Source organism: Triticum dicoccoides, chromosome 6A (assembly GCF_002162155.2).
Source record: "Triticum dicoccoides isolate Atlit2015 ecotype Zavitan chromosome 6A, WEW_v2.0, whole genome shotgun sequence".
In the NCBI taxonomy this organism is placed as follows: Eukaryota; Viridiplantae; Streptophyta; class Magnoliopsida; order Poales; family Poaceae; genus Triticum; species Triticum dicoccoides.
In genome coordinates, this window is record NC_041390.1 from 12,207,277 (window position 1) to 12,219,878 (window position 12,602).

A 12,602-nucleotide genomic window follows, 5' to 3' on the forward strand; every position below is an offset into this window, starting at 1 on the left:
GGCCATCGGTCAGCTTGGGAGAAGGCGGCGGACGGTGTGGTACATGTGTGGGATAGCGCCGCGAGGCTTGGCCTATGGGTGATGATGGCATGAGGAAGGGGTGAGAGGCACGGCGGAACTGGAGAATGGGTGGGGGCGCAACACCAGAGATGTCGTCAACGGCGAGAGGTGGCGATTCATGGGGTGGTGAAAAATGTCTTACAGGCAGCTAAATTAGTTTCTCCACTTACCAATTCAACAAAGGAAAAAATAGTTCCACCACTAGATAGCCGCCGTGCGCATGACCTAGTCGTATCACCCATTGATTCATGCCCATGGGCGTGAACTGCTCTCCGTGCATATGCTACGCTAGAATCTATCCTCGCATGACCTGGGGAAGGTGCATGATGCATGCATGTGTACATATGAGAGCATATCTGAAGAGTGGGCATGCCTAAAAGAACATACTCCGGTACTAGACTAGAAGCCATAGATTCCGTTGAGAAACATGGCCCGCCAATAATTCGGCGAACCGAAACCGATGGGTGGCGCATGATCATGGCGGCCCCAGGAAGCCATCTAGCTGTAATCTACTCCTCCCGTGGGTTATACTAAACCAACAAGAAACATTGGAAGATGGCGGGGGAGGATGGACGTGTGGTTAAGCAATGCCAAGTGGCAGCTTAGCTGCCGTTTTGGTCGTGACTCTGCCACCATTGATTGCCACATCCACGAGGTGCTGACTCACCATTGTCGGGAAGAGTGTCTGGAGGCTGTAACAGAGCCAGCCATCAGCTAGTTAAGCAAGAAACAAGTCCTGGTCCTGCACTCTTGCTGCTGCTGCATGATGCTAACCGCTATTTTATTTTATTTTTGAATTGTTGCTAACCACTAATAAGTAATAGCAACCAGTAGTAGCTTAGGTTCCACACATACTAATCAATCAGAAGAAACTAGACAACAAGGGTGATTAACTTTTGTTGGTGATCGTAATAGTAATAGTAATGGATAGAGAGGGAGAGGGGATGTGTGGTGGTGGTCACGTATGTACCATAATACCCTAGAACAACGGCCTTTTCCATGGATCCAGCATCCACATCATTGCACTAGTACCATATAATACCCTATAATGCGGAAACCAATTGGAATTACGACAGAGACCTTTGCTCCGTCCATGTGGTGCCAGTTAAAGCTTTTCTTCCATTTTTCTCTGAGTTGAATGGAACCTAGCTACTCCTGGTTGTTGATCACTCCACCTGGCAGGTGCCACATATTGTCACTCCATCAATCGACGACGGCCGACAACTCGTTGGCAGAGCATTGTTCATTGAACTTTGCACTGCCGAGACGCAAGCTTGACGCTGTAGAACGTCTGAAATGATGTTGACAAAGCCTAACAACATGCACTGTTTCGTGGATGATCCATGGCGGCGGGAAGAAATGGTGTGGGGTCGATGACAGTTACTAGTAACATGTACACAAGATTCAGGCTATGTTTGATTCATAAGTCCTAGGACTTTTTTTAGTCCCAACTTATAAGTCCAAGTCCCTAAAAAGTCCCTACCTGTTTGGTTCCTGGGACTTATAAGTCTCTATAAGACCATATTACAACTATAAGTCCCTCCTTGAGAGTCTTATTTCATAAGTCCCAAATGCCCACTTTAAGTCCCTATAAGTCACTCCTGTTTGGTTTAGATGAGACTTATAGGGACCTTTTTTAAGTCCCTAAACCAATAAGTCCCTGGAAACAAACACCCTCTCATTCATTCGAAAAAGAAAAACACAACAAAACCATGACCAATAGATGGTAGTGATTATAAGGAGAGTTGAAGAGAGATCCGCACCACAAAAAAATGCAGGCGGATGTGTGTCACTCTCCTAGCTAGCTATATACAATCCATCGATGTCCTTTTGCATCAACTTAACACGATTACAGATCTTGTAGTCTTGCGGACCCAACAACATCAACATGACAATAATACGCGTCATGGGATGGGATGATCCACTCGACTTGATTGGAGCCGCCTAGAATTCCTCGAACCCAACTCCTGGCTAGGGCAGGTGCCAATTGTCGCTCCGCCCCAATGTGTGCTAGTTGTTCACTTCATGCATCCACACGTTTTTTCCTTCTTGTTGTACTTTATTAGATGACACGTCGTTCAGAGTTGTAACCTCAAGGTCACGACCCCGCAACTTTTTATTTTTTGTGAAAAACATCAGATCTATTAGAAAATTACATCGAGATTCTGATGCCATTGAATGGTCACTACTGCCGCTAGAACGAGCCCAACTAATTGGCCAAGTGCTGATGGCAAGCCGGAGATATAGGTGGTGACAATCAGCACAAGTAGCAATGATTCGATGAAGAAATTGGCCATAAAATAATTGTGACTCTAACCGGCACTCTTTTTTGACAATATCCACTGGTGGAAAAAGGGCCTTTGGTCGCGGTTCGCAACTGCCATTAGTCGCGGTTGCGCAACCGCGACCAAATAGGCGGGACTAAAGGCCCTCCCTTTAGTCACGGTTGCTTAAGAACCGCGACTAAAGGCCCGTCCACGTGGGCGCCAGGCGGCCGTCGGGGCGGAAGACCTTTAGTCGCGGTTCTTCTGGCCAACCGCGACTAAAGGCCGCCGCAGGTTTAGGGTTTTAGCCCCCCCCCCCTAAACCTGTTTTCTGTTTAATTTGTATTGTTTTATTTCTTTTGTGCTTTATTTTAATTTTGAAGGAGTTTCACATATTCTACGGTACTACATACATGCATATGAATGTACAATTTCAAACAAATTTGAAATTAGAACCAAAAGAATTCAAGAGGAATATACAATATATATTCAATATCATCGGATGACCATATACAATTTTGAACAAGTTTCCATACATAATTTAAATCATATAAAGTTCTACATCCTCGTAATGGTGTTCTCCTTTAGGATGGAGGACTTCCGTCCTGAACCATCCAGCTAGTTCCTCTTGAAGTGGTCGGAAGCGAGCTTCTGGACTAAGCATCATCCGAAGGTTATTCCTCTGAGCATTGGTATCACTCGGAACCCGCTCAGAGGTGTATCTTCGGATCATCTCACAAACATAGTATCCACATAGATTGGTCCCCGCTGGCTGAATATCCTCACCATTCTTAGCCTTTGACCTTTTGAATTCTAGCTCCTTTTTGAATTCACCGACCTTTGTATCTACGAACCGTCTCCAAACCCTACGAGGCAAAGAAAATTAAATGAACAAGAGAGTTATTAGTTACTTGATATTAGGAAATGAACGAAATAGGCCGATCGATATAGAGCGCAAATGAATGAAAATAATTACTTCTGCAGCATTCTTCTCATGCCGCCCCAAAGCTTTGGATCCTTATTCAGAGAGTCGTGGACGAGACATTCTGAGGTGTCAACTTTAATTACTAGCAGAATCCAGTGGAACCTGCGGACACGATACATGCACAGTACGTCATGCATAACTCATCGATTAGCCGGCCACATACCATGCATGGAGTAAACAAAAGAGAATGTGCTCAAGACAGAAACACTCACCCAAAATGGTAAGAAAATAGAATATCACTTTTGAGTTCCTGCTTTGTAAGAAACTGCCACAGGTCTGCCTCCATGTCGGCGGGGTGATGCTCCAACACATATCCATTAATGATGTGTCGGTCAATGAACCCAACATCATGGATGTTCCTTACTCTGCATTCCTTAATCTTCATTCTGCATGTATAATAGCGGACACAACAATATAGTTAGGACATATATATAGTGCAGGCAATATGAACGAGATGGGGTAGAAATAAATCACTTACAGAACGTAGCAACTGATGATAGATTTGTCGAGCTCGCGCAGATTGAAAAGCTGGAACAATTCACTCAGATGAATTTGTACATAGTAATGTTTGAAGTGATGCTCATATCTAACTTCCGCATAAATATATTCTTTGGCGTTTTTATTTTTTATGTAACCCTTGTACCATTTCAGCAGACCTTTCATTTGTGGAGGTAGATCCTCTTCCTGCGCAGGCTCGACGAGAGGCCCATTCTTCACATATGTAATTACTACCTCCTTCACTGGCGCCTCATCAAGGCCTAACAGTTCACGAAGAGTAATACCTAAGTTGGCCGCTTGTTCTCTGGCACTCGTTACAGTCAATCCATGTGCTGCCGCAGCTGCTATGATATCGGGGTCATCCGGACCGGCGGCTTTCACTATAAGCGGGGCAATCAATTGTTTACTTTGTTCCCCGAGCTGGGCAACTCGTTTCCCGCTTTTTTTACTTTCTAATTCCGTTTTCTCGGCCTCCTCCAAGGCTTTGTTCTCCTGGTTCTCCGCCCGCTCTTTCTTCTCCTTCAACATGAGTGCCTGCCTACGAAGTTCACGTGCATAGTCGTCAGGCAGATTCTTCGCGGCTTGGGATGGTGTGCTCAAAAATGACTTAGCCCACTTCTTTTGCTCATCAGAAAATACTGGCTTGGGCTCGGGCTCTCTTTTCTTCTTGCAGTCGCCTTACATTTCTCATGATCAGCAGCCGCGGCCGCGGCAGTTTCCTCGGCACTACGTTCCCAAGGCCTTGTGGGGAGAGGCTTCGGTGATGGCTCCGGTACCTTTGTGGTCTTAGGTACATAAGGGTCTGGGTTAATAATCCAGGACTGCTTCTGCTTCTTTGCCGGAGGTGGATTGGGGGGCGGCGTCTGATCACCCGCCGAACGAGGACTGGGGGGCGGCGTCTGATCACCCGCCGGACGTTGTGGACTGGGGGGCGTCGGCTGACGTGACGGAGGTGTAGGTGAACCGCCACCACCACCACCACCGTAGGGGGGTGGACTTGTTGTCCTTGGCGCCTCGCCTGGAAACTTGATAAACTTCTTTTGCCATAGAATGAAATGGCGCTTGACATCTCCAAGTCTTTTCTCCCCTTCAGGTGTAGCAATGTCAATCTCCAGGTCCTCAAACCCTTGGACTATGTCCTCCACCGTGACACGAGCATAGCCATCTTGAATGGGGTTGTTGTGGTGGAGTGCTCCAGGTAAACATGGTAAAGCACTGCCGATGGCTACCTTCATGGACATGTTCCCGATAGGATAATACAGATGACATTCTTTCATCTCCTTTATATCGTCCACGGGGTAGCGAGGAGGCTCCGGTGCAGTAATTTCGACCACCAGAGGCTCCGGTGCAGTAATTTCGATCGTCGGTGCATCTGCACCAGCCGGTGGGGCCTCCGTGGAAGCCACACTGCTTCTCCGCTGCTGGCTTCTAAGATCCGCTGGATGATCTTCATGCTGCGCCCGAGCTGCATCTCTTTCGGCTACTAGTACACTCACGGTTTTCTTCATCACATCCATTTCCGATGCCAACCGCGCCACAACATCTGCTTCCCGATCCATCTTTCTCTTCCGGCTTCTGTAACCGTACGGGTCATCATTCTGGGGGAACCCTATTTTCCACGGAATGTGCCCCATGCCTCGTACACGTCCTCCGTGTTCAGGATTCCCGAGGGCTTTTGTCAGCGTGTCGTTCTCTCTGTTGAACTTGATCTTCCCCTCTTGAGCATCCCTCATTGCGTCAATAAGGGCTTGGGTGGGTTTAATTATTTTGCCCCGGTAAACACACTCCCCTGTCTCCGGGTTCAGCGTTCCCCCATGCCCGTACCACCAGCTTTTGGCCCTTGGGTCCCATCCCTCCGTACCTGGACGGATTCCTCGCGCCCTCAGCTTGTTCTCCATCTTCTCCCACCTAGGCTCCCAAAGGCGATACCCTCCTGGCCCCGTAATATGATTGTACTCCTTCTTGGCCGCATTTTCCTTATTTTTTTCGATATTTGAATGAACTGCTCCGATTTCTTTTGCTTCACAAATTCTGGCCAATCATGTTTCAGTTTCTCATATTGTCCTTTGAAATCCGGAGTCTTGTTCTGCTTGACAAAGTCATGGGCTAGATTTTTCTTGAATTTCCGGAATGCGTCGGCCATCTTATGAAGAGCGAACTGTTTAACTAGCCTCCTCCTCTCCTTGTTTTCCTCGATCTTGTTACCCTCCTCATCGAATTTGTTGTATTCCGGAGGTAGAACGAAATGTTCCATAAGCTTCTTGAAGCAATCTTTTTTTGTTCTCTTATCGACAAAAGTGAAACCAGCAATTCGTACCTTCTTTGGCTTATTCCACTCCTGGACGGTGATCGAGACGTTGTCTCTAACAACGGCTCTGCATTGGTTGACAAACTTGGTGGCGTTCTTGCGGGCTCCAACGGCCTGCCGGTTGCACTGTCGACAACCTCGATGGTGCATGTTTCTCCTTGTTTCATCGTCTTGGTTGCGCCACGCTTTGACGACGTACTCGATTGTTTCGACGATCCGGCCGAGGGCTAAAATAAGAAAGAGAGTCGCGCGCGTTAGTAAACACATATTTATTCAAATCAGTTAGTTTGTATCACCAGAGGCTCAATATATATATATACCTCGGCGCCGGAGGTGGTTGCTACTTCCATTTGAAGATCGTCGTTTATCGACATTTGTTCGGCATCATCTTGCTGACGGCGCCCTTCATCTTCACCATCAAGGTTCAGATAAGATAAGATATCATCTTCTTCTTGTCCGGTCGGCACATATAGAATATCGCCGTTTATGATGCCGAACATATGTGCTTCACCGTCCGGATCATAGTTGTCCATAATCGGGTCAGCTCTATCGTCCGCCATTATGTCAGTCCTGAAAACATGTAGTAAAAACAAATTAATTAAGTGAAGAAGGGGGGCGGTGGCGGTGGTGGTGGCGAAAGGGCGGTGGCAAAAGGAGGGGGCCAGGAAGGGGTGGGAGAGGGTGTCGCGGTAGAGCGCGAGACGGGGCGGCAGACGACGGCGTCACGGAGAGGGAGGCGAGGACAACACACATGTATAACCCTCGCCGCCCCCTCTCGATCCCAAAAAAAACACCGCGCGCATCGCCGCCCCCCTCGCCGCCCCCTCTCCGTATATGCGCGGGGTCGTGTACATTTTTTTAAAGCGGGATCGTTGTACATTGACGCGCGGGGTCGTTGTATATATTGATTATCAAGTTTTACTTTTTTTGTTGTTAATTATCAAGTTTTATATACGTTTTTTTGTTAATTATCAAATTTTACGGTTTTTTTGTTAATTATCAAGTTTTAAGTTATTTTACCGTTTTTGTTAAACTAATTAACTAGTTAAAATTAAAAAGAACAAAAAAAGAAAAAATTCCGGTGGCCCGCGGCGCCCCTCTCTCTCTCCACGATCTCGCTCTCTGTCTGAGAGAGGCGCGCGCGTGCGCGCGCGGCAGTACCGAGGCCGGCCGGCGGCATTGAGGGCGGGCGAGCGAGGCGGCGCGCGCGCGGTGGGCGAGGGAGGCCGGTGATAGCGGCCGGCGGCGCCGTACGTGTGGGCGAGGGCGACGGCGGGCGACGTCGAGGGCGAGGGCGACGGCGGGCGGCGTCGAGGGCGAGGGCGACGGCGGCAGGCGTCGAGGGCGAGGGCGACGGCGGGCGGCGTCGAGGGCGAGGGCGACGGCGGGCGGCGTCGAGGGCGAGGGCGACGGCGGCAGGCCCTCGGCGCGGCAGAGAATCGGAGAAGACGAGAAATGGAGGCGACGGTTCGGGCCCTTGTATTTATAGCCCCCCTCTTTAGTCGCGGTTGGGGAGGCGACCCGCGACTAAAGGGTAACCTTTAGTCGCGGTTCCTCTAGTCGCGGTTGGCCAGACCAACCGCGACTAAAGGGTTTTTTGGGGGGTTTTTGCGTTCCCGCGCGCAACGACCTTTAGTCGCGGTTGGTCAGGCCAGCCGCGACTAAAGGTATTTTTCAAAATACTTTTTCTTTTTCAAAATCTTAAAAATACAAATAATATATCAAAAAATTCAGAAAAATAAAACTAATTCAATTCAATATGTTAAAAACACAAATATTATATCAAAAAATTCAGAAAAATAAAACTAATTCAATTCAAAATTCTAAAAATACAAATAATATATCAAAAAATTAAGAAAAATAAAACTAATTCAATTCAAAATGTTAAAAATACAAATAATATATCAAAAATTCAGAAAAATAAAACTAATTCAATTCAAAATTTTATACGCCTAGGCAGGAGTACGACAGCGACGACAGCAGCGACGACGACGGCGGCAACTTAGAAGGCGACGACTACCAGTACAACGGCGGCGGCTATGAAGACTACGAGTATGCATATTATACGCCTAGGCAGGAGTATGACTAAATCACTCCAAATTTCATGTATCATCAGTGGTATCTCGAATCATTCGAAAATGGACACCAAACACATCACGGGTAATATAATTCACATGATCCATTCAACAAAGTTTGGTACAACAAATTATTACACATCATTTCTTCCCTTGTGTCCCTGCTTGCTTACAATTGTGCAGTATCCATGGAGCATCCTCATCATTTAACTTAATGCTTGGGTCGGTGTTCACTTTGAAGGGCGGAATTTCAGCAAACATATTATAATCTTCTGACATGTCTGTCTTGTCCTCCACTCCCACGATGTTTCTTTTCCCTGAAAGAACAATGTGGCGCTTTGGATCATCGCATGATGTACTGATCGTTTTCTTATCTTTCCGTTTCCTCGGTTTGCTACTCATGTCCTTCACATAGAAAACCTGAGCGACATCTTTCGCTAGGACGAATGGTTCGTCAAGGTAACCAAGATTGTTGAAATCCACCATTGTCATTCCGTATTGCTGGTCCAACTTTACCCCACCTCCTGTTAGCTTGAACCATTTGCACCGGAACAAAGGGACCTTAAAGGAGGGTCCATAGTCAAGTTCCCATATCTCCTCTATGTAACCATAATATGTGACCTTTTGCCCATTCTCGGTTGCTGCATCAAAGCGGACACCACTGTTTTGGTTGGTGCTCTTTTTATCTTGGGTGATCGTGTAAAATGTATTCCCATTTATCTCGTACCCTTGGAAAGTCGTTATAGTCGAAGATGGTGTCTTGGCCAACATGTATAGCTGATCTACAACATCATTGTCATTCATTAAATGTTTTCTCAACCAACTGCCGAAAGTCTCCATGTGGGCCTTCCTAATCCAGGATTCAGGCTTCCCCGGGTTGTCCGAGCGTAAAATATTCTTGTGTTTCTCAAAGTACGGAGCCACCAAGCTGGAATTGGTCAGTACAGTGTGGTGTGCTTCAGTCAGAGAATGGCCGTCCATACATATCGTTGATTTCCTTCCGATCGTGCCTTTTCCACTTAGTCTCTCCTCGTGCCGCGATCGAGGAAGACCAATCGGCTTAAGGTCAGGAACAAAGTCAACACAAAACTCAATTACCTCCTCATTTCCATAGCCCTTGGCGATGCTTCCTTCTGGCCTAGCACGGTTACGAACATATTTCTTTAATACTCCCATGAACCTCTCGAAGGGGAACATATTGTGTAGAAATACAGGACCGAGAATGAAAATCTCTTCGACTAGGTGAACCAAGAGGTGCGTCATAATATTGAAGAAGGATGGCGGGAACACCAACTCGAAACTAACAAGACATTGGATCACATCGTTCTGTAACCGTGGTAGAACTTCTGGATTGATTACCTTCTGAGAGATTGCATTGAGGAATGCACATAGCTTCACAATGGCTACTCGAACATTTTCCGGCAGGAGCCCCCTCAAAGCAATCGGAAGCAATTGCGTCATAATCACGTGGCAGTCGTGAGACTTCAGGTTTTGGAACTTTTTCTCCGCCATGTTTATTATTCCCTTTATATTGGACGAGAATCCAGACGGGACCTTCATACTGCTCAGGCATTCAAAAAAGATGACCTTCTCTTCTTTGGTCAGAGCGTAGCTGGCACGACCTTCAAACCATTCCGGATGCCGGTCATCAGGGTCTTTCAAACGTTGCTGGTCCTGCCGTGCTTCCTTTGTATCATTTGTCTTCCCATACATGCCCAAGAAGCTTAGGAGGTTCACGCAAATATTCTTCGTAACGTGCATCACGTCGATTGCAGAGCGGACTTCTAGGACTTTCCAATATTCTAGCTTCCAGAATATAGATTTCTTCTTCCACATAGCTGCGTGCCCGTCAGCTCCCTTCGGAACTGATTGTCCGCCAGGACCCTTTCCAAAGATGACTTTCAAATCCTTGACCATATCAAATACCTCAGCACCAGTGCGTTCCGCAGGCTTCGGCCAGTGATCTGCCTTGCCGTTGTAATGCTTGCCTTTCTTTCTTACTGGATGAATTTTTGGAAGAAATCGACGATGCCCAAGGTACACGTTCTTCTTACAATTTGGCAAATGTACACTTTCAGTCTCATGTAAGCAGTGCGTGCATGCATTGTATCCCTTATTTGACAGTCCCGAAAGGTTACTAAGAGCAGGCCAATCGTTGATGGTTACGAAAAGCAACGCTCATAGGTTAAATTCCTCTTCTTTGTGCTCATCCCACACACGGACACCAGGTCTGCCCCACAGCTGTAAAAGTTTATCAACTAATGGCCTTAGGTACACATCGATGTCGTTGCCGGGTTGCTTCGGACCTTGGATGAGCACTGGCATCATAATGAACTTCCGCTTCATGCACAACCAAGGAGGAAGGTTGTAGATGCATAGAGTCACGGGCCAGGTGCTATGGCTGGAGCTCTGCTCGCCAAAAGGATTCATGCCATCTGTACTTAGACCAAATCTTATGTTCCTTGCGTCAGCTGCAAAATCTTTGAACTCTCTGTCGATCTTTCTCCATTGCGTTCCATCTGCGGTGTGTCTCAACTCCCCGTCCGACTTACGGTCCTCTTTGTGCCATCGCAACAACTTGGCATGCTCTTTGTTCCTGAACAGACGTTTCAACCGTGGTATTATAGGAGCATACCACATCACCTTGGCGGGAACCCTCTTCCTGGGTTTCTCGCCCTCAACATCGTCACCAGGGTCATCGCCTCTGATCTTATAATGCAATGCAGTGCATACCGGGCATTCATTCAAATTCTCGTATTCACCGCGGTAGAGGATGCAGTCGTTGATGCATGCATGTATCTTCAGAACCTCTAAACCTAGAGGGCAGACAACCTTCTTTGCTTCGTACGTACTGGCGGGCAACTAGTTATTCTTTGGAAACATATTCTTCAACATTTTCAGCAAGTTTTCAAATGCCGAGTCAGCTACACCTGCCTGTGCCTTCCATTTCAGCAAATCCAGTGTGCAGCCCAGCTTTTTCAGACCATCATCGCATCCGGGGTACAACGACTTTATGTGATCCTCTAACATGCGATCCAAATTCTCCCTCTCCTTTTCAGTTTCGCAGCGTCTCCGTGCATCAGCAATGGTCCGACCAAGACCATCAACGGTCTCATCACGTGCCTCTTCTTCACCTTCACCTTCCCCTTCACCTTCCCCTTCACCTTCAGCATCCTCCATGAAAGTATCACCGTAATGAGCAAGATAGCTTTCATCGATGAAATCATCCCCTTCTTCATCTTCTTCCATTATAACCCCTCTTTCTCCATGCTTGGTCCAACAATTATAGCTTGGCATGAAACCGTGCCGAAGCAGGTGCAGGTGAACTTCTCTTGAGGAAGAGTAACCCTTCTGATTCTTACAGTCAACACATGGACAGATAACAAAACCCTTCTGCTTGTTCGCATTAGCCACTACGAGGAAATCTTTCAAACCCGTAGTGAACTCGCGGGAGAGTCGGTTACCGTACATCCATTGCCGATTCATCTGCATTATTATAATATAAAATATATAATTAACCATCATGCATTTGTTAAACTAACTAGCTATAAACAATAGAAATTAAACAATGAACAACACACATGCATATTTTATCAATGACACACATGCATGAAAGGTTCAAGTTGCTAACCGTGATCGAGGAGGAAAAAATAAATGAGGAACCTCAAGTGTGGCTCCAACACTTCATATCATGTTTGTTTCACGCTCTTGGGGCATTTCATCAAACACCTTGTGTGCATAAGAGGAACCAAAAGCAAACCTACACCCCCTTGTGAAGCTTGTGAAGAGAAGTGGCACCAAATGGCTAAGTGAGCGTGCTGAACTGGTATATATAGGGGAGGAGCTTTAGTCGCGGTTGGCCTGGCCAACCGCGACTAAAGGCCTTTGGGCACCTTTAGTCGCGGTTGGCCTGGCCAACCGCGACTAAAGCCCCTCACGTGCACCAGCTGGCCACCGAGCGCCCTGGGCCCAGGCCTTTGGTCGCGGTTCGTCTGCCGAACTGCGACTAAAGACTTCATTAGTCGCGGTTCCTACAGTTTCGCGACTAATGGGGCTGGACGGAAGCCTCTTTTTCTACCAGTGATCATCTAATCCCCACTTTCTTAGTTTAGGCTGGTCATAGTGGGGAGTAACTTATACTAGTGTCATGCATATGACAGTAGTCTAAGTTACTACCTTCATAGTGCAAAGTAACATAGCATTAGTGTCATAGAGGACTTCATTTATTAGCTTGTAGACTCATCTTGTCTTGAAAACCGCTATGTTACAGTAACATATTATGTTACTACTTCTCATTAACTACATGTCACATAAGCAAAATTTTCTTGGAGTGCGCTATGTTACTAGCTAAGTTACTCCTACTATGACTAGCCTTATACTACTACATCGTTGTTTGTGCTGTGTATAATTTC